General features: G+C 43.1%; 1 long non-coding RNA gene across 1 annotated transcript; it reads left to right on the top strand.

The window, feature by feature from the left end:
- Positions 1–608: 608 nt before the first annotated feature.
- On the top strand, positions 609–12,813 carry LOC114015778 (uncharacterized). The gene is made up of 3 exons (XR_003559896.2): positions 609–816; positions 1,447–1,512; positions 12,703–12,813. It is a non-coding gene; the product is annotated as an uncharacterized LOC114015778 (long non-coding RNA).
- Positions 12,814–20,117: the final 7,304 nt, after the last annotated feature.

Below are 20,117 nucleotides of genomic sequence, written 5' to 3'. Positions count from 1 at the left end.
TGTGGAGTGACGACATTTGTTTGGTTCAGTCCGATTTCATTCATTTCACTCTTTGCTACATTCTAGTAAGCATCTGTGCAATCAGCCACATTTACTTTGTTTAATTTGTAACCCCTTTGTGAGTGTAAACTGCTGACATCTGCAAAATTCGAAACACAGAAAAATCTCCTGTGATAGAAAAGAGGGATCTTTTGCCAAAGGTAATAGTCTTTGGACAGGATCTCACACTTCGATGCTACCACATGAGCACCTTCTGAGACGTGTCAAAAAATCATGCATTAGATATGTCTATATCTTTCCTTTATAGTTAGCTAGTTGACATGTAGACAAGGACTCTGAGTATCTGCAGTGGGACAAGGTGCATTGCGTACCAGTTTCCTGCCTGCACCAATCCTGCAATGTGAAAGGAGAGCTGCTGAGAATTCAGGGGTTCCATTGTATGGAAAGCGGCAGCATCCCCAAGTTCATTTCAGGAAGGGAAATTTGCAAACACTTTCAAGCACAATGAGCCTTCTTCCATTAGGTGGCTTTTATAGATCCTAGGTGTTTTGATACTGTGGGTCCTCCTAATTTATTTTTTTTTGTTACTGTGACTTGCTCTGCAGAGGCTCATCCATCAGTGTGCTCTCCATCCCTTAACAGAGGCAGGCAAACCACAAGCAGTGATCAGTGGAGAAATTGTCAGTCCTTATCACCTTTGCACTCCTCCTGCAACATGAAGCTGACAGATAAATGGTTTAAGGAGCCAGGTGGAAATATGCCTTGTGGAAGAGAATCCCTGGTAGCTTGGAAACCTTAGCATCTGGCCATCAGCTGGTGGGTATCTGGCATGCTCCATTCACTGCCTATTTCTGCCCCTCGGTTACCAGAAATGGTAGCTGCTGGACCCCAGAATGATGCCTGGTCTCATCTTTGCAGAATGCTGTATCTGCCCTGCAGTTGGCGTTTGGCAGTGTTAACAAAAATTGAGTGTGGATTTCATGCTATATATTTTTTGCTAATGCTTCTAAAATGGAGACTGGGGTGCTTTTCAGTGCAGTAGCCTTTACTCTGGAGGAGTTCTGGTCACAGAGGACCAGTTCAGAAGTAAATGTTTACTTTGAAACATGCCAGCAAAGCATCCTGAATGATTCACCACTGTGCTCAGTTGTTTGAGATCTCTGATATGTTGTTTATATAAGGCGGTATTTTTGTAAACCCTATTAAGTCTTATGCCATTCCTGTACAGTGTGGGCTGGAGCTGTATACAGGGAGGGGGAAGGGAAACCATTTTCCTCTTACCGTATAGGGTAGGCAACATATTTGAAATGGAATTGGACCCTTTCTCCAAGTGACGGAATCTCTGGTTAAAGTAAGTCACTCCTTTAATCTGGGGCTCATTTATTTTCAATGTGTATGAAGTTGTGTTTTCTTAGTATTGTTTTGTCTTTTTTCTATTTTTCTCAGAAAACCTGAAAAAATTAAGAGAAAGGTTATTAGTCAGCAGGAGTTTCAGGCAGCAACTAAGTGCAGGTAAGAATGATTTTCTTTATCCAGAACCATCTAGCTTGTGGGGAGGGAGAATTTTAACTTCCTAGGAGTGTCTCCTTAAGCACACTTTTTCACAGTGCCTGCAGCTAAGTGCATTCAAGACGTACATGTTGTGTTTCTGTGTAAGAGAAACTATGTGAAGTAACCAGATTATTTAAAAGTCAGGGAAATAATGGATTTTCTAGTTTATTTTTCATTTTCAAGCCATAGCTGGACCATCCACTGCTACCTCCCCATCCTCAGTGTGCCCAATGTATTGATGTTCTGAAGATTAAATACATGACAAGCTTTTCATTATTCTTAGAATGATTATTCCTGCATGTCCTGGTCAGTCACGTTCAAGATTCTTGCCCTTTGTCCAAGGCAATGTCATATCTGTAGCTTCAAATGATTGTAAAGGTCACTATATAATCCTGTGTAGCTTTAAAGGGAATATTGCATGACTACTTGGTTTTATTTGCACTTCATTCTGAACAGTTAGAGCAATTTTCCCCTACCACCAGGTAAGCAAGGCAGACACATCTCTGAAGTTTCAAGAGTTGTCTCCCTGGGTACACGTTTCCTGCCATCTCTAACAGGGAAATCTCAGCACTGTTCAGGAATGAGTTTGACAGCTCCTGATAATGCTTTGATTGCAGTCTGCCTGCATGCATGGAGGCATCAGCTTCATGGGGGTTATTAGTCACCAACTTATATTGCTTCAGCACAAATTTTCTTCTTCTTCAGCACTTTCCTGTAGGTCAGATTTGTTTCAGATACTGAGTTTTTTCTGCTGTCAGTGTTTTCACAGCAACAGACGCCTTTACATAAGAGCCCTCCTGATCCCTTCAGATGGAAGCCCAGCTGTGCCCAGCTTCTGTGTTTTCTGGCCATGGTGTGCTTGTGGATGGCTGGTGCTGAGTGTCCAGGATTCTCTAGTCATTTCACCCGTTTCACTAGTGGGCATTTCTGGGTGTTGTCCTGGATGGAGAGGAGTCACTCTGAGCTGGAAAGTAAACGAGGTTTACTGTCAGAGAGGAGGAGATCGCGCTTCCCGCTCCCACAGATACAACCCAAGTCTCCCAAGACTGTGGGGGATATGAAGCTATCCTGTCAAACAGCTTAGAAACTGGTGTTCACAGAGAGCTGTCTTCTGTGTTCAGCTCTGGGAATAAAATCCTTTTTTGCATTGCTTATTCCAAGCTGGAAACAGCAGGCTCTGCTGTTTCTCCTGCAGTCTCCTTTCCACAAGGAAATAACAGCTGTCCCGGTTGTCACCAGGAGCTTTAATTCTTCACTGCTGCTTTCTACCTCACTTTTCCTTTGGGCATATTTAAAGACCTCCTTGTCTTGGAGGTGCCATTTCAGTACATTGTTGCATTATCAACAGAGCAAAAGACTGGAGCTGGACCATCAGCTCTGAAATGTCTGTCTGTGGTATCTGCTATGAAAAACTAATTGGATGGGTGCGATGGGTTGACCCTGGGCAGCAGCGAAGGGTACTCACACAGCTTCTCACTGTCCCCCAGATGGGACAGAGGAAAGGATAGGAAGAGCAAAAGTGAGAAAACCCTTGGGTTGAGATAAAGATGTTTAATAAGCAAAGGGAAAAATACAAAGTGATGCAAAGGCAATCACTCAGTGCCTCCCACAAGCAGGCTGATGCCAGGGCAGTCTCTGAGCAACAGCTACGATGGTTACCTTGGAAGACAACCCCGCCACCAATTGTTATTGCTGAACATGATATTATACGGTATGGAATAACCCTTTGGCCAGTTTGGGTCAGCTGTCCTGGCTCTGTTCCCTCCCATCTTCTTGTGCCCACCCTCCCCCAGCCCACTTACTGGAGGGGGGCAGCAGCAGAAAACGAGAAAGGCTTGACTCTGTGCGGGCACTGTTCAGCAATAGCCAGAAGACTGGTGCATTGTCACCAGTGTTTTAGTCACAAATCTAAAACACAGCAGCATACGGGCTGCTATGAAGTTAACTCAATTCCAGCCAGCTGCTTAACATTAATGCATAGTAGATCAGAAATTTGAGGGTACAGTTTCATAGCTGGTGTAAGAATCCTGATGACTCAATGGCAGTTCTCAGCTTTCTCCCTTCCCATCACGTTCCCCATCTCCTCTCATGTCAGCACTAGCAATCGTGCAGCCTTGCAAAAACTGAGTTTTCAGCACATCCTCAATACTGGTTTGAAGCTGTTGTGTAGGTGGGGGGGTTGGGAATGTCTTGGCTGGGGATGGGGAAAATGACAGAAGTGACCTTTCTGGAATAGACCTGTCAGTTTGTGACATAGGTGGTTGGTATACTGTGGTTGTACTTCATCATTCCTTTATTCCCCTAATTAATCTCTCCCACCTCCACTTACTCCCTTCTAAATGACTACTTGTCACCATGTGGTCTGTAATTCCTGCTTCAGCTTTAGAGCAATTAGCTAGAGAAAACTGTATATGGAAAAAAGTAATCCAGTGGTTTGGTCCTTTGAAGCTATGATGCATGAATCTCTCATTACCAGTTAACTAGGAAAAGGAACTTGATATTTAATGTATGCTACAGAACTAAATAAAAAAGTTGGTCATACGCTATCTATTTCAATACAATATGGATAGAGGAGATTCATTTTTTACTTCACGTGTTTGTGTTTTTTCTTCGTGGCTTTCTATGTAGGTCTTTAGAATGTGATATACAGTGTACGATGTTTTGCAACTTGTTTGTTTGTGGGGGTTTTTTTTGTTACATCTGAAACATGAACAACAATTGGGGAAGGTGTCCGTATGTTCCTCTTCTGAAAAACCGAGTGTCCTTTCCACTAGATGGCAGGGCGCCTTTGGGTAAGGGAAGCACTCGGCAGGCTGTGTTCGACACTCGGCTGCTCTCAGCCTGGCAGATCTCTCCTTGAATTTATGGGGAGTTTTGCTGGAATGAGTGGGTGGAGTGCGGGAGAGACCTGTAATTATGTTATGAGCCCTTGACAGTACTGGCATGCAGTTTTAAATTTTCTCCAGTACAATAGATGTCTTAATTGAATTCCGTAGAGCTTGACATAATAAGGGAATGAAGAAAAGCTATGTTTCAGCTACAATTAAACCTAAAGTCCGTGTTGGTGAATTTGTTGGAGAAATCTCTGCCTCTTGTACACGTGCTGCATTTGCTGTGCCAAGTTCTGAAGTACTCAATCAGTCCTCGAGGTGAATTGCAAAGAGGAGATTGGCCCAAGTCGTGACCTTGGAATCTGGCTTTAAATGGTTTGGACTGACAGTTTGCTGCAGGTGGAAGGTCCAGTTAGCATTTAGAAGAGTTAAGAGCTCTAATTTTCACTCTTTCATACCAATTTCATCTTAGTGTAATTCAACTGAATGAAACCTGTGTAATTGTGCTAAGAATTCAGCTGGAGTTGTTATAGTCGTTAGAATATTAAGATGAGGAAGTTGTGTGCATTTACCGATCCCGAGTATATAGGTGCATATGGGAAAAATGGGTGTAACACCCCTCCATGCCTGCAAGGAGCATTACACATCGGCAAATGGAAGTGACCACACTAAGAACAGGTCCACATCACTGAGCCTGTGAGCTAATGAGTCGAAGGTTAAAAGATGTACTTAACCGGGTGCTTTGTCATGTTTTTTGTAGCATTACACTTATCTACTAATGCATCTAGAAAACTTGCAGGGAAATTCTCAGAATTCTGAACTTCTATCTTTTTAGTTGATAGAAAGCTGTATTTTAAAATCAGTTGACTCATTTAAAAAATATGACAAGGTAACATTAACTTTATCAGGGCATATGATACTCTTAATACAATAGCTCAAAACAAAATCAGCTGTTTCAGAAAAATGTCAGCATTTTCAAGTTTATTTGCTGTGGTGTTTGAAATTGATTAGTTTATCTTTTTCTGGAATAGTTTTCTGTACTTTATTCCAAAAATTTTAAAAGTCACTTAAAATATATAAATTCATTTGTAAAAGGAATGTGGTGACAAAATCAAAAGTGTAAGTCCAGTGAAACAAATATTTTATGAAAAGCTGTTTCAGAGAGGGCATTGTTCAAAATGTTAACTTGTGCAAAAGATATTTTCAGATGGTGTATGGTGTGACATGTTGTGCAATTTTTTAATGACGTTTTCAGAAGCTACTTGTAGTATTTGCCCTGGCTAAGCTTTGTTACAAATTACCCTGCTTAAGTCTGTTGGATCATGACTTGGATCCTTTGGCTTTAATGAAATTTTTTTGCCGAGTTTTGCCCACACTCAGTTTGGGAAAGATCTACATCTGCTTTCAGAGAAAAAAGCTATCAGCTTTCCTAGCCTGTTACACAAGGATATAGCTCTCTTGAGGCTGCCTGCATTGCACGTACACTACTTGCTTTGCACTTAGCCTTCTTACCTATCTTACTCAGCTGCATGCAAGGCAGATTTTAGAGCACGGTGATCTCACTGGTGGACCTCCAGTAACATCTGTACTGGAGTTGAACATCTATTTTTCGAGGGTATCAGACACGAGGTATCTCTTGTGCTTCAGCAGGAAATGCTATATTTTTAGCATCCTTGTGAGCATGAGGGAGCAGCTGCAGCGTGCAGATCCCAGCTGTGAGGAGAGCAGGCGGTGCCGGCAAAGCTGCAGCTGGTACACTGCTTCTAGCTGAGGGGTGCTTGGTGGAATTGCCCAGAGAGCCTCTGTGAAAATGAATGGAGTAGCAACTGCTCTAGTCCATATAATGTAAGATTTCTGGTTTGCTGTAGCAAAAATACCTCCAAGTTAGTTGTGACGTTTCAGAAGTTCTTTTTCAGAGAAAACATTCAGTGTGGATGAAAAGCTCTTCTTTTTTGTATCATTGTTTTTTGTGTTTTGTAACGAAGATTCTTTTGCTGCCTGCACTATCTGAATGCTTTCTTTCGCTGCGTCTGCATCTAAGTTTGGAAATCTGATGTAACATCTCCAGGGATTGGGAAATGACACCTCTTGTACCCTCCAGGTACCAAACACTGCAGCTTTTGAGTCAGGGAGCTGCTTCTGAAAGAAGCAAGAAATAATCCTTTATTCTGCTTGATAGCCTGTTACCCAGCCTGGATTTTTCACCCATGTTTTATAGGCATGGCAGTGCTACTAGGATCAGCCAAAGCAGTTCACACCCTCCATTGCATATAATGTCAACAATTGGATGAACAGCTGGGGTTTACATCACCTTCCTTCACATATCTCACATAGGTGATGGGAGGCTGCTGGGTAACTGTTGGATAACAGGTGTTCTTAGGCCCCAGTGACATGAAAGCTACATCTGAGCACACTGTAAAGCAGCCCCAAGAGTGTATATGGGGGACACTGCAGTGGTCCTGCACGGTGTCCCTGCTTATGACAACCTCTCCGAGCTTAGCACCCGCAGAAAGATAACTCTGATAATTCTTGGTCCTGTGTTCTGGCAGAATCCCCGCGAGGCCTCTTGAGGTGGTTTTTGTCTCGTTACCTGCTGTTGGAGCAGTAGTAAGGAGATGGAAGTAAGGCCTTGTACTTCCCGTAATTAACGTACGGTTGGCAATGTAAGTCTCCTGTTGCCATTTGGTAAACTGACTGATGTCTCGGAGCTTGGACCCCAGTAGCTGACAATGCTTGCAGCAATAGATCCTTAATGGTGCTGGTGTCAGTTTTACCAGGGAAAGGTATGTAATAGGCAAGCACAGCTACGTTTTTCCCATTTTCATTTTCTCCCAGTTCCTGTTGTTTCTACTGCTTGACCATATTTAGTACAAACAGGTGGTGACAGCTGGCAGGTTTTAACCACAGCTTTGCTTAGACCTCCTCTGAGCGTGACTTTTACAGTACTACAAAAAACATATGGTATCATTTGAAATAGCTTTGAGGGGAAGATGCACAGAACTGGGACCTGTGAGATTCCTTGTGGTAAGGGTAGAAAGGTATTGGATTAAAGGAATGGTTTAAACAGCATGAGAGTTCACAGGACCTGGTTCTATTTCCTAGCATTGTCTGGCTGTGGACAAAGCACCCCTAAATGCCAAGAATGGAGGGGCCTAGTTAATCTGACATGTTGGGGAGTAACTCTGAAAGGGTGAAAAAAATGGGTTAATTGGGAAAACATCCCGCAAGAAAGGTGTTACGCAATAGCATGAACTAACGATGACTTGGAGTTGAATTGCAGCGCCTGGGTTATTTGAAGCATTACAAAGCAGAGGGACATGAGCATATAAGGAAAGAATGAGTGGGAGGCAATCTGGTTTTTCTTTTCCTTTCCTTGCCTCTGAATCTTGCAGATCAGTTTTCCGAGGCAGTGTTTCACACAGAGATTGCAGTGGTTCAGCTTTCTAAGCTAGTTTTTACGTGTTAGGTCTCTCCTTCAGGAAAGCTGCCTGACAGATGAAGACTGGTGAGATACATCTGGTGTCTTCCTTAAGAGTGATGAGAGGATTAAAGGGCCAGATAGGCACCAACACCACAGATGAGGACATGCAGATACTTTTGGTGTTTGTACCATGAGAGGTGGAAAAAGGAAGGTTTTCTGGAGGGAGGTAGAACCTATGATTTATGGCAATAAAATGAAATTTTTAGATTCTTTGAAGTCCATTGTTAAATTCTCTTTTCATAAATATTGAAATACTCAACCTGTTGTTGCTGTTTCCTTAAAAAATGCCAAGAGAGATTGATTCTGATTCCTTTGCGACTCTCTGATTTGTTAATGTTGCTTTCCAAGTCAAGATACCTCATGATCTTGTATAAAATACACAACATGTGCTGCAGAGAGGCCATGTTTTTATAAGCAAATGCAGCATGTAGTGAATTCGTGCTCTGCCTGCCAGCAGAAACCATGATTTCCAACAGGTTTGCACAGAGGAACCTTATGGCTGTGCACCTCACAACTGCCTGCTATTTCTCAACAATTCCAAGTCCCTCTGCCTTGCCCTTGTTCCATGGACAGATCTGAGGTCACACTGCTGGAATAATCCCCTCAGCTTATCTTTCTGGCTATATCATGCCCTGTTTGAAAATTCCTCCCACTTACTTCTCCTTACAATCATATCACTATAAATGTCTCGTTCTTGCTTCAAACGCCCATCAGAGTTTTAGGCTTACTTATCCCTCTGACCTGGTCTGCTGTCTTATTTGCCTTGCCATCTCTGCTCCTGTAGCGTGCTAGTCTTGACACCCTATTAAGTTTTTCATCTCTGCTTTCTGTGCTTCTTCCCAATTGCTTTCTTGCAGAGGATTTCTTTTGCATCTGTTCCACTAATGACCTCTTAAAAGCACAGTTACTTTGGTACCCAGTAGTGGTGTCTTTATAGATGATTAAGAGACGCTGACTAAAACAGTTGCTGAATTTCCCAATGTACCTTATCTTCCTCTCTGTCTCCTTGATTTAAGATCTGAGAGGTGAGAACTGCCTTTGTTTGGGGATATTGCAGATATTAAACATATGATAAAATGGAAATAACAATTTCCCAGTCTGCATGTGCAAATGTAGGTATTGATACGATAAACCACATGTGACTTTTTGCAGGTGTTCCCTTTGCCAGGGTTCTGGGCTTCTTGCCAAAGCGTTTTCTCTCAACCTCACTGTTAACCAGTCCCTTGCGTTTTGCATCAGCTTCTGTGTAAATAGGCTTAGCCCTCCGGTTAATAGATATCTTTTTCTCAAGCCCTGCCCATTGCACCTGCCTTTGAAAATGTGCCCTGGAGAACCCAGTGATTCATTTGTTGCGTGCTGCTGCGTTTGATTAAATCATTGCTTAGTTTCAGGTGGCTGCATTTGCATGCTGGAGCACTTGATCCTCCTGTTTACTGCTTTTGTAAATCATGGAAGTGTTTGTAAAGCTTGAGGGGAAGTTCAGAATGGAAGGTATAATATCAGTGTTTGGGATAACAAATGGTATAGGCCATACACTCTCGTCATTCAATGCTTTTTCTGTTTCCACACCAGTGAGCACGATGGATGTAATGTAGTCACAGCATGTTTCCAGAAATCCTGAGATCAGTAATGTAAAATAGGTCTTTGGAATTTTAATAATGGAGAAAATGTCAGTATGCAAAGTTGGTGCAGCCTTGTTCCTCCCTTCCCCCGGTTTTACTCCTTTAGACCAGTCTGTCTTCTGACCTTGCAGATATGACGTAAGGCAGGGATAGAAACCCTCCAGAACCTTGCATCGATTCCCCTCCTCTTCCAATAGGATTCACCACCCTACGAAGTAAATGGATATGGGCATACTTTTAGACCACACCTTCAGGATCAGTTCCCATCTCCCTGGATGCATTTGGGAAGCTTGGGGACCTTCAACACTGAAATTACTTTTGCCATCTCCTAAGGGGGACTGTGGCACCCAGAGATCTCTGGGGTCTTTCCAGACCGCTGTTTTTCCCCAGCCGTGTTCAGGGATGAGTTGTGTGTCACTGGCAATGCTTCAGTCAAAACAGTTTGAAGGCGGTTTTGTACTACCAGAGGTGAACAGCGAAGCGTTGAAGGGAGCGTGATTCTTACCCAGCCTTCTCGTTGAAATGGCATTATTTATTTATCTTGTTAAATGATGGTGGTATTTTGCTCATAAAATATATTTGTACACTGTCAAGTATATGTCTGGGGTTTCAGAGATCAGCTGCCCAGGTGGGGTATCACAGATCAGTTACAGGCTAATGCTGGGAATAGGAAATTATACAGAGGAAAGACACAGTTAATTCTTCCGTGCGTGTGTAAGTCAGTCCCTCTTGGCAAGTGACAGTTCAGTAACTTTTCTGAGCATTAAACTTAGACAACCTTTTTTTTTTTTCGGTAGTGTCTTCACGTAGCTTCGTATGGAGAGCAATTTGAGACGTTATTCTTACAAAAGAAGTATGACCAGAAACCCTCATTGTGATTGCTGCAGGGACGTGGTTCACTCCCTGTTAGAGAACTGCCTATCTGGCTCAGACCAGCCAATAACAAGTTACTAGCTTCCCTAAGTGAAATCAAAGAAGCAGTTATTCAGGGCTATACTGAACCTATAGAATGAGTAACAAGTCAAGATCAGATCGGGTTCAGTACCAAGAAAATCCTTACTCATTTGCCTGTCAAGGGGTTTTGCTGAGGGTTTTTTCCGATTGGTTACCAGAAGAAGTAAAGATTTTTCTCCCTCATTTTACATCAAAAATTTTCTTGGCCAGCAACAAAATCCCCATAGTTTATGGGAGGGTTTTTTTCATACAAAAACTAATAGTGGCACAATCAGAGCACCCGTCTTTTTCTATGGAGAGGGAAAAATAATATAAGCCAGAGCCCCCAGAGAAGTCTGCCTAATTAGTGATTGAAAGATTATTTATTAGCAACTAAAGGTGCTGGAGTGACCTGTGTGTGACTTTTTGTCTCCTTCTAGGCTTTACAAGTTCTTGTACCGCGGCAAACAAAGCTGCGAGAAAAGTAGGGCCTCCCTTCAGTAATTATTTCGTCTTACTCTAAAAGTGAGGACAAAATGGGTAATAAACATTAAGACATAACTTCCAGACTTACGAGACTACTTTCCCCTCCTTGTTCCAGTTTTTTAGGTCACAGTAATTCTTTGTCTTTAATTCCACAACAATATTCAAAAAGCTTAATTTTGCTTTTTGAACAGTAAGTGATTTTTTTGCTCTCCTGTCTGTTTGAAGATAGTGATGATGAATGTAAAAAGCCTTTTTCTTTACCCCAGATACATATGCTTGCTATACAAATCCGTAAATATTGCACTAAGTGCTGTTCTTTTTCTTCCTTGGATCTCATGTTACTTTACAGGGAACCTGTTTAGCTTTCTTCTTAACCATGGTTACACAGAGAGGAATAATTTAATGACTGAACAGTCTGTTTTGGTTGCAGAGCTGGAAGTTGACCAATTTACCTAACTTTTTGGTTCTCAGCATAGACTCCCCTCTGCTTATGCCTTACGTACAGACTAAACTAGTTTCTGGGATGGCATCCCTTGATGCAAGTGATGGAGAGAAGGATTAGGAGACAGCAATAATCAGGAGATTTTGTTTAACTGATTGTGGAAGTAAATAGATTTTGTCCATTAATCACGTATGCAAATAGCTGGTCTTTGAACGACCTGTGCAACAGTGTTTAACCCCAGAACCATTATAGATTCCTGAAAAGTTGTTCTTACTGACACTCCCCAGCCAAGTTAGGTTTTATATTCTTCATAGGTAAAAAACTCTACAGGTTTACCTTCTTTCTGTGTGGGTTTATGTATATTGACAGAACTCCAGCTTCCCTAAATGCACGTGTCTAAATGAAAAGTGAATGTAGATAAGTGAAGCTGAAAGCCAATAAAATAAGATGCTGTCAGCTGAGGGCAAATGCAAAAGCAGCTGTATCTGTCCTCCTCAGCAGACTTCCTCAGAAATAAAGCAGGGTTAAGGATTCTACAGAATGAGCCATTCTCCATGCTCCAAACCTCTGAGTCAGAAATCCCCAAAATCAGTTAAGGACAAATGGCACTCTGACAGAAGGGTTTCTTGAGTTACGTAAAATGGGAAAGCATGATGATGAAACCAAAACAACAAATAAATAGTGTGTTTTGCATACACTTTCATTGCCTTGCCGAAAAGAAAATACATCCCCCCAAAAGTCAGCTGAGTTTTTGTGGCTTTGCAAAATGATGAATGAATGCCTTGTTCTTTATTATTGCTTAAGTCATTCCTACTTATGCCAGTATTTCAAGGATTATGTTTTAATTGTTCTGAAGAGGTGAAAACACTTTCTTGCTGATGAATAAACACTGCCACTTTTAAATATTTGTATGCAAAATGTCTTTAAAGCCATTATGAAATGCTTTCCAAAAGCACTAAGAAGCTGTTTCCCGAAAAGACAGTTTTTCTCTACATTTTCTTTCATGCTAAACAGTCCAAATGAAAAGCCTTTCAGAGTTAACTAGTTTAAGCAATACCACTGTTTTAGTGTAATGAATAACTTTTTATAGAGGACAATTGCACACAGTTCAATATGCTAGTATTTCTATTTCTGTGCCCCACCAATGCCGGGATTCTAGGGTAGAATTTCTTTCTTTGAGAAAGCTGAAGCGATCAAAACCCTGATTAACCTCTGATATTCACGTGGTGCTCTTGATCTTGAGGACCGAAGCAGTAACAAAGAGTTAATGGCAGCCATATGCTCAGGGTATTGTGGGTACTGTTGACCCAAATGTGAACTCCGCAAGCCAGTGCTGCTAACTGCTGTTTGTTTCAGGTTTGGCGTGGAGATTACTGATGAAGAGTTTGAGCTGCCACTTGACAGAATCCCCCTTGATGAAGATGGAAATGTCAGATACCCCCACTTGATGGCCAGGTTTGATTCCCGGTATGCAGCGTATGTATTTTATTTCTCATCTGTGAGTAGAATTATTTTTAATCTGAAAGGCTCACATAACATTTCCAGACTGATTCTCATTTCTTGAGTGTGCTCCTTTATGACATATTTCTTTCATGGCATATGCTGATTACATTTAAAATTAGCTGATGTTATGGGTATATACTGTTTGTAATTTAGTTGCTCTTTATAAGCTAATCACTTGGTTTAGAAGGAAGACTTCAAACGTATGTAATATACCATCATGCTTTCTGAAGGCTGGGAAATAAAACAGACTTTAAAAAAACCTAATTCTTTCCCAAAAATGGTAATAAATGTACTTCATATCTCTCTCAGAATGTGAAATGTTTACAGGCCCTATTATGTAGTCTGAAATACTTCTGAGACAGTGATATTGGTTAATAGAAACTCTACTCAGCCTCCAAGGCTTAGCTGTGAATTAGAGTTTTATCAAAATAAAGCATTGGACTAGATAGATGTATTTTATTGTTTTCCCAAAATTAGAGCTCGATCCCCAAAACTGTTACACCAGTAGTGGGGCAGAAGCCAGTGACATTGCTGAGGCAAGTGAGGGTCTTGTGGAATCTGGGACTGGAGAAAGCCACTCCACGCATGAAATCTGGAGATGTAAATTCCAGCACTTTCACACACACTTGCATGTACACACAAAAGTTAGACTGCTCAAACAGGAATGCAAATGGTTTTCAGTTACTCAGCAGGTAAGGGTGTATCTAGTTTGCATACACACGTGAAGGGTAGGTAGAAGTCTGAGTTCAGTGCACTGGAACCACGTGGGGTACCTTTCTGCACTTCAGGTAACAAACCAACCAAGTATTGCAGACCTGATGCAACTGCTTCTTACCTCCTGTTCCATTAACTGCTTTTCCACTCTTTCTCTTTCTTTTCCTCACTCCTTGTCTTCCTGCTGTACATTTACACACAGGACTATCGGATATGACACGGGATTCATGAGACGCATATGACCTTCCAGAATGGGATCCCCTAGGCGATCTCCAAGAGTGTCTCAAATAACTCTTGAATGAATCTGTGTGGGCTCCTGTTCCTTGCATATTTTTACTGCCAAGGCCTCCTCTCCAGTTCTTCCTTTTATAGCCTGCTGGCCGCGTTGAAACTATCCTGGATTTGGTTGTGTGTGAATTTCTGTGAGAAGTGTCTCAGCTCCAGCAGTTTTCCCTGGTTGTCCTGTGGTAAGGGTGTAAAGAGGAGACAGAGGATAAAGACTGCCTAGAAAAGCTGGCCAAGCTTTGAGAAACCAAAAGCATCAAAATTAAAATACACAGAGATGCACAACACCGGACCCTACCTCCTCCTCCTTGCTGTGCACTCGGCTGCAGTATCCCTCCTCCATGCTTCCTGCCTCTTTCTCATGCACACGTTGCTTCAGCTCCCGTGTCCAGATAAATTCTGAAATGAAGAGAAGCTGAGGCAAGATGCTTCTCAGCAGTGTCTTGTCTTTGTGCACCAAGCCATGCATTAAGATGGATCTGGACACTGCCTTTACTTCGTTTCTTGTTGTTAAAGTGACACACTTGGACCACAAAGGAGCTGCATTCAGCCCAGGGTGTACCACTGCCTGCAACCTTGTCTTGAAGTGTGTCCCTAAGAGTATTCACAGCTACTTACAGACCTTTAGAAGAGCTGTCGCTGAGCCCTTATTTCAATAGTAAAAAAACTGTGCTCTGTAATATTCTTGAGGCTGTCAGCGAGATAGTAGTTAACAAGCAGGCTTGCATCTGACATTCTTGGGGACCATGAACAACAGAGAACACCGTGGCTTGTAGGGGCATGTGGGAAGCCAGATTTGTACTAGCCTAGCTCTGCCACCTTTAGGCCCTCTGCAATCCGAGGTGAGCTGGGAACACCCTGGGAAATAAAAACCCACCTCTAAGGCTGACACCTAGCAGGGAACCACAGGTGACACCCTGGACTTTGCTGCCGAGTTTCCAAAGTAATTTAAAACACTTGGTGCAGCTATGTTAAGCAATGAAGGAAGGAATCTACAATAATTGGCAAGTTAAAGCTGCCTGCTGTAAATGGGGTACGCTAGGAAGGGAGCCTGGAAACATAGCAGCCAAATGCCACAGGAAGAGAAAAAAAAACTTATGGGATTGTGAAAACTCTTTTCCCTAGGTCAGCCAGGGACCTATGGACGTGTCTGGCCTCCTGTCTTCCCACAAAGAATCATGGAACCCTAGAAGCTGAACTACCATCTCTTGCCAGTGAAATACTAAGAGATCTCCTCAGAACATCTGGAATCTGAATGGTCAGCTGCACGAGTGGGGGTTTATATGGGCCAAGTCGTTGTTTTGCTGTCACATGCTACCAAGAATTGGCTTAGGTTAGACACACGGGCACCAGCAACATCTGGGCTTCTTTGCCAGGGAACCCTCAGACATACCAGCATTGTCAGACTCAAACGCAGACCATAAAAAGGAGGGTGAATATTCTAAGAAGTGGTCTGTCTTAATTGCAGGAGAAAGAGCTGTTAGATTAGAAACTTGGAATAAGGGAGGAGGGTATTTTAGGGACTAAGGTTAAGCCTGGATTTTGTCACAACAAAAAGAACAGAACCTGATCATTCAGTGCTGAAATCCCTTCTCTGCAGTCTGTTTTTTAACTGATCTGTCTCATTTCCAAGTCAACCTTCAGAATTCACTAAACCTAGAAATTTTGAAGATTATTATCATGCCTACACCTGTTGTTTACAAATAACTAGTGTTCATACAGAAATCATTATAACTTCCGTGGCATAATTCTGTATTCGAATGTGATCCAAACAAATAATTATATGTGCTCACTGGAACTATTGCTGCTCAAGTCAAGTGGGAGAGAGTCCACAGGCCCCATAGCATAGCTTAAGGGATAGCTCTGTATGTGCTTTATGGTGAGAACTGGAGGCCAGATGCTTCTTTCAGATTAATTCTATGTTAATATGACATCATTTCTGCAAAACCAGAGTGTAACTGAGAACACAAGGTAGGACTGAGATATCATTTTCACTTTCATCATCTGCCTCCCCATGTCTTTCCTCCTACAAACCCAAATGTTGCTTTCAGGCATTGTCCCAGATTCTCTGCTCTATGTGGTGAGTTGGCCCCAGCCAGCAGCCAAACTCCCACCCAGCTGCTCGCTCACTCAGTGGGATGCAGGGAGAAAGTAGAAGGAATAGGAAAGAGAAAGCTTGTGGGTTGAGCTAAAGACAGGGAGATCACTTACCAACTCCTGTTGCAGGCAAAATGGACTTGACTCGGGAAAAATTAATTTAATTTGTTGCCAATTTATATATATTTGTGGTGGTTTGTCCTTGCTGAATGGCAGATGCCCACCAAAACTGGTCTGTCACTCCCCTCCTAAACCAGACAGGGGAGAGAAAAGTATAGCAAAAGGCTCATTGGGTCAAGATAAGGACAGGGAGATCACTCAGCAAATACTGTCATGGGCGAAACAGACTTGACTTGGGGGAAATTAGTTTAGTTTATTAGCATTCAAATCAGAAAAAAACCCTTCCTCCCTCCCCTCCCTTCTTCCTGGGCTTAACTTAATTCCCAATTTCTCTGTGTCCTCCCCCCGAGTGGCACGGGGAACGGGGGTTATGGTCAGTTCACCACACGTTGTTTCTGCCAGTCCTTCCTCCTCACGCTCTTCCCCTGCCTGCTCCAGCGTGGGGTCCCTCCCACAGGAGACAGTTCTCCATGAACTCCTCCAATGTGAGTCCTTCCCGTGGGCTGCAGTTCTTCACACACTGCCCCAGCATGGGTCCCCCATGGGGTCACAAGTCCTGCCAGAAAACCTGTTTCAGTTTTTCTGAATTCAGTTGCGGGCTCTTCTCTCCATGGGACCTGGGGACCTGCTGCAGCACGGGCTTCCCAGGGGGTCACAGCCTCCTTCGGGCATCCACCTGCTCTGGTGTGGGGTCCTCCCCGGGCCGCAGGCGGGTACCTGCTCCACCGTTAACCTCCCCGGGCCGCAGGCGGGTACCTGCTCCACCGTTAACCTCCCCACGGGCCGCAGGCGGGTACCTGCTCCACCGTTAACCTCCCCACGGGCTGCAGGGGCACAGCCTGCCTCACCGTGGGCTTCACCACAGGCTGCGGGGGAATCTCTGCTCCAGCACCTGGACACCTCCTGGCCCTCCTTCCTCACTGACCTGGCGGTCTGCAAGGCTGTTGCTCTCACATAGTCTGACTCCTCTTTCTTGCTGGCACAGATTTTTATTTTTTTTTCCCGTTTTATATGCTAGCCCATAGGTGCTACCACCATCACTGATTAGCTCGGCCTTGGCCAGTGGTGGGTCCACCTCGGAGCCAGCTGGCATTGGCTCCACTGGACATGGCAGGGGAACCTTCTGGCATCTTCTCACCAAAGCTACCCCTGTAGCCCCCCCGCTACTAAACCCTTGCCATGCAAACCCATGACAATATAATTACTAATTTAGGAAGAAAAAAGAGAAATATTAAGACATAAGTAAAAGACCTTTCTCCCCCACTTGCCCAGGATCAACTTCATTCCTTCACTCCAGATTCCTCTCATTACTGCCACCAGTTACACTCGGTCCCTTCAGCAAGGAAGCCAGTGAAGTGGTGTGGAGCAGGGAGGGGGTTATGATCAGGTTGTAGTGTTTTCTCTCTGCTGTTCCTTCCATCTTGCTCTTTTCCTCTGCTCTGTCACGGGCTTTCCACGGGCTGCTGTCCATTCCAGGGTGGAGGAGGGCCTTTTCTGGAAGGCAGGGGAAATGTGATGTATCTGCAGTAGCTGAGTTGATTTATATCTCCTGTAGCTCTGAGATGGTGCAAATGCTTTCTTCCTACCTTGTGCAGCTGCTGCTTAACAAGTTTAGAAGACCTGGCCGGAGACAGCCGCCGCGCACTGCTGCAGAGAGCTATCCATGTGAGTGTGCTGCCCATGGAGGGAGGGCTCCCTCTCGACGGGCCTTTGGCAGCTCGTTTGCCAGGGGAGAACATAAGATACCACCATTAAGGATAAGTCAAGTCCATGTCTAAATCACACAGTCCGCATGAGTTGCAGCATGCCATGGAGTCACAGCTCCGGCTTCTCCATATGAAGGCTGAGTCTGGAATATGTTGTGGTTTCTTCCTGGTCTTCCCACTGGCGGCAGGGCGTGCAGGAAGGAGATGCTTTGATCGACCCGTGTCCCTTGAATGAACGTACGATGTAACCTCAGTAGACAGCCAGGCCAGGAGTCTGGAGCTGTTCCCAGCTGTCTCAGTTTTGACGTAGTTTCAGACTGCTTCTTGCTTCCATGGACCTTTCTTGCTTGTTTTCTCTTATGAAAGGAGAAATCTTGCTTCATTTTTTTCATACCTGTTCATCTTCAAGTAACTTCTATGAAACAGGAAGTTAAAAGAAGCGTTTAGGAAATTCTAAGAAATCTCATTAAAATGGCAATGGAGAGGTTTCATTTACTGAAATAACATTTAAATTGGGAATAAAGGAAACTAAATGTATTGTTTATCTTCAAATAAGGTGTTACTTTGATTGGAAAGGAGCGTTTTTAAAAGATCTAAGTCTAGCTGAAAAATGGCTCTGCATTGGCTTGTGAAGGTTTGTCTCCCTCATCCTTCCCCCGTTATCCAGCCAGGTAGGCCTGAGGACAGACCATAATAGTATGGGATGAGCCCCATGAGACACAGCATCTGAACAGCATCTTCATTCCCAGTCTCACAGATAGAAACAAGAGGATAACTTAAAAGAATTTCTCTGACTGGAAGCAGGAGGTAGTTTGTGAGCTTGAGGGAATACAATCAATAAGGATAACATGGAAACTTTTGGCTATGGTCATAGATAAACCATACAGAGGTTTAGTGTAGCAAGAACAGTAAAATCTAACTTCTTTTTCTATAATGGCATTTCATACTAGCAAGGATGGTGAGTGTATTAATTAAGACAAAAGTTATTAAGAGTCTGCTATAGGTATACTAGCTATAAGTGAGACAAGATTTCTGAGGAATAGTAGTATTTTGTATATTAATTTTGGAACGGTAGAATCAGGCTTATGTGCTCAAAGCTGGTCTGTTATCTCTAACTGTATCAGCTGACCTAATTAGACCATGTCACTATTACCTGAATGCTCTAATATGTGTGCATCTGACATTAATCATGGACGCTTTAGACTTTAATTAGTCACATTATGGTGGCATTTACTGCTCATAGACTCCAAGAGGAGGCAGCTACCCAGAAAGCAAATACATCAGTAGCTTGGCTCCTACTGCCAAATGTGCAAATTGCTGACTGTAGTGGTAGCAGGCAACAGCGTGCACGAAATAGAAAGAAGGTGGTATGGCAGAATCAGGGCACTGGTTGCAATGTTCCTGCCTCTGACCTCTTTCCCCTCACTGTGTATTCATAGAAGTGAAGGTTTAGATCGGCTCAGTTTTCTTGATTTCTGTTTGATAATAGTACTTTTGATTCCTCGCCTCTTACAGTGGAGCTTTGTTGTCACTCTTGCCTTGTGAGTGGCACAGCTGGAACTGACTCCTTCGGTATTTGAAGGGAGATTATGTTGTGTTCATTCCTCATACAGTACATGCAGGAATAAATTATATATGCCAATAGGATAGGATTTGAGAAGTGCTGAACGTATACCCCGATGTCAGTGAAAACTGTGGTTAAACCTCCTCCCAAACTTCATTTTTTCGATTGAGCAGCTACATAAGAAATGCTTTTGAAAATCCCGAGTAATTTGCCTTAGCAAATGTATTTACTGCTGTTCTATAAAAAGAGGAAATTAGAGTGCGAAAATAGTGTGAGCTGTTCTCCCAGCTGATAGCTTCAGTAGGGAACACTGACACCAAGTCACTTAGGTGAAAAGCAAAGAGCCACACAACCTTGCAGAACAGTTATTTTGCCTTACAGATGAGCTTCTTAAAGGTTGCATGTTTTCATGATGCTGATTGAGAAGTTATAGTGTCACCTATAGATCCCAGTGAGCTAGGCATGGTTCAAACCTACAAAGGTATCGTAGTCTGTACTGCAGAGCATACATCATAGCTATGCCCTTGTAGTTTGCTGTATCATTTAGAGTTACACTGGTAGCCTGTGCTAGATTTCAGAGACAGCTTGTGGCAACAGGCAGGAATGATTAAGACAGAGGATGAATGTCAGCTTTCAGTGCTGCATCTGAGAAGAAGGAGCTAAGGCAAGAGGTCAGCTACGAGCTAAAACTTAGTCCCATCCTTCCAAACCCCTATATGCCCTTGAATATTTCACGTGCTAAAAATAACTTTTTTTTCCCTGTTGTCTCCCCAAACCCAAAC

This window comes from Falco cherrug, chromosome 1 (genome assembly GCF_023634085.1).
Source record: "Falco cherrug isolate bFalChe1 chromosome 1, bFalChe1.pri, whole genome shotgun sequence".
NCBI lineage: Eukaryota > Metazoa > Chordata > Aves > Falconiformes > Falconidae > Falco > Falco cherrug.
The sequence above is the reverse complement of the archived record's forward strand: the minus strand, read 5'-3'. Positions and strand labels throughout refer to the sequence as shown.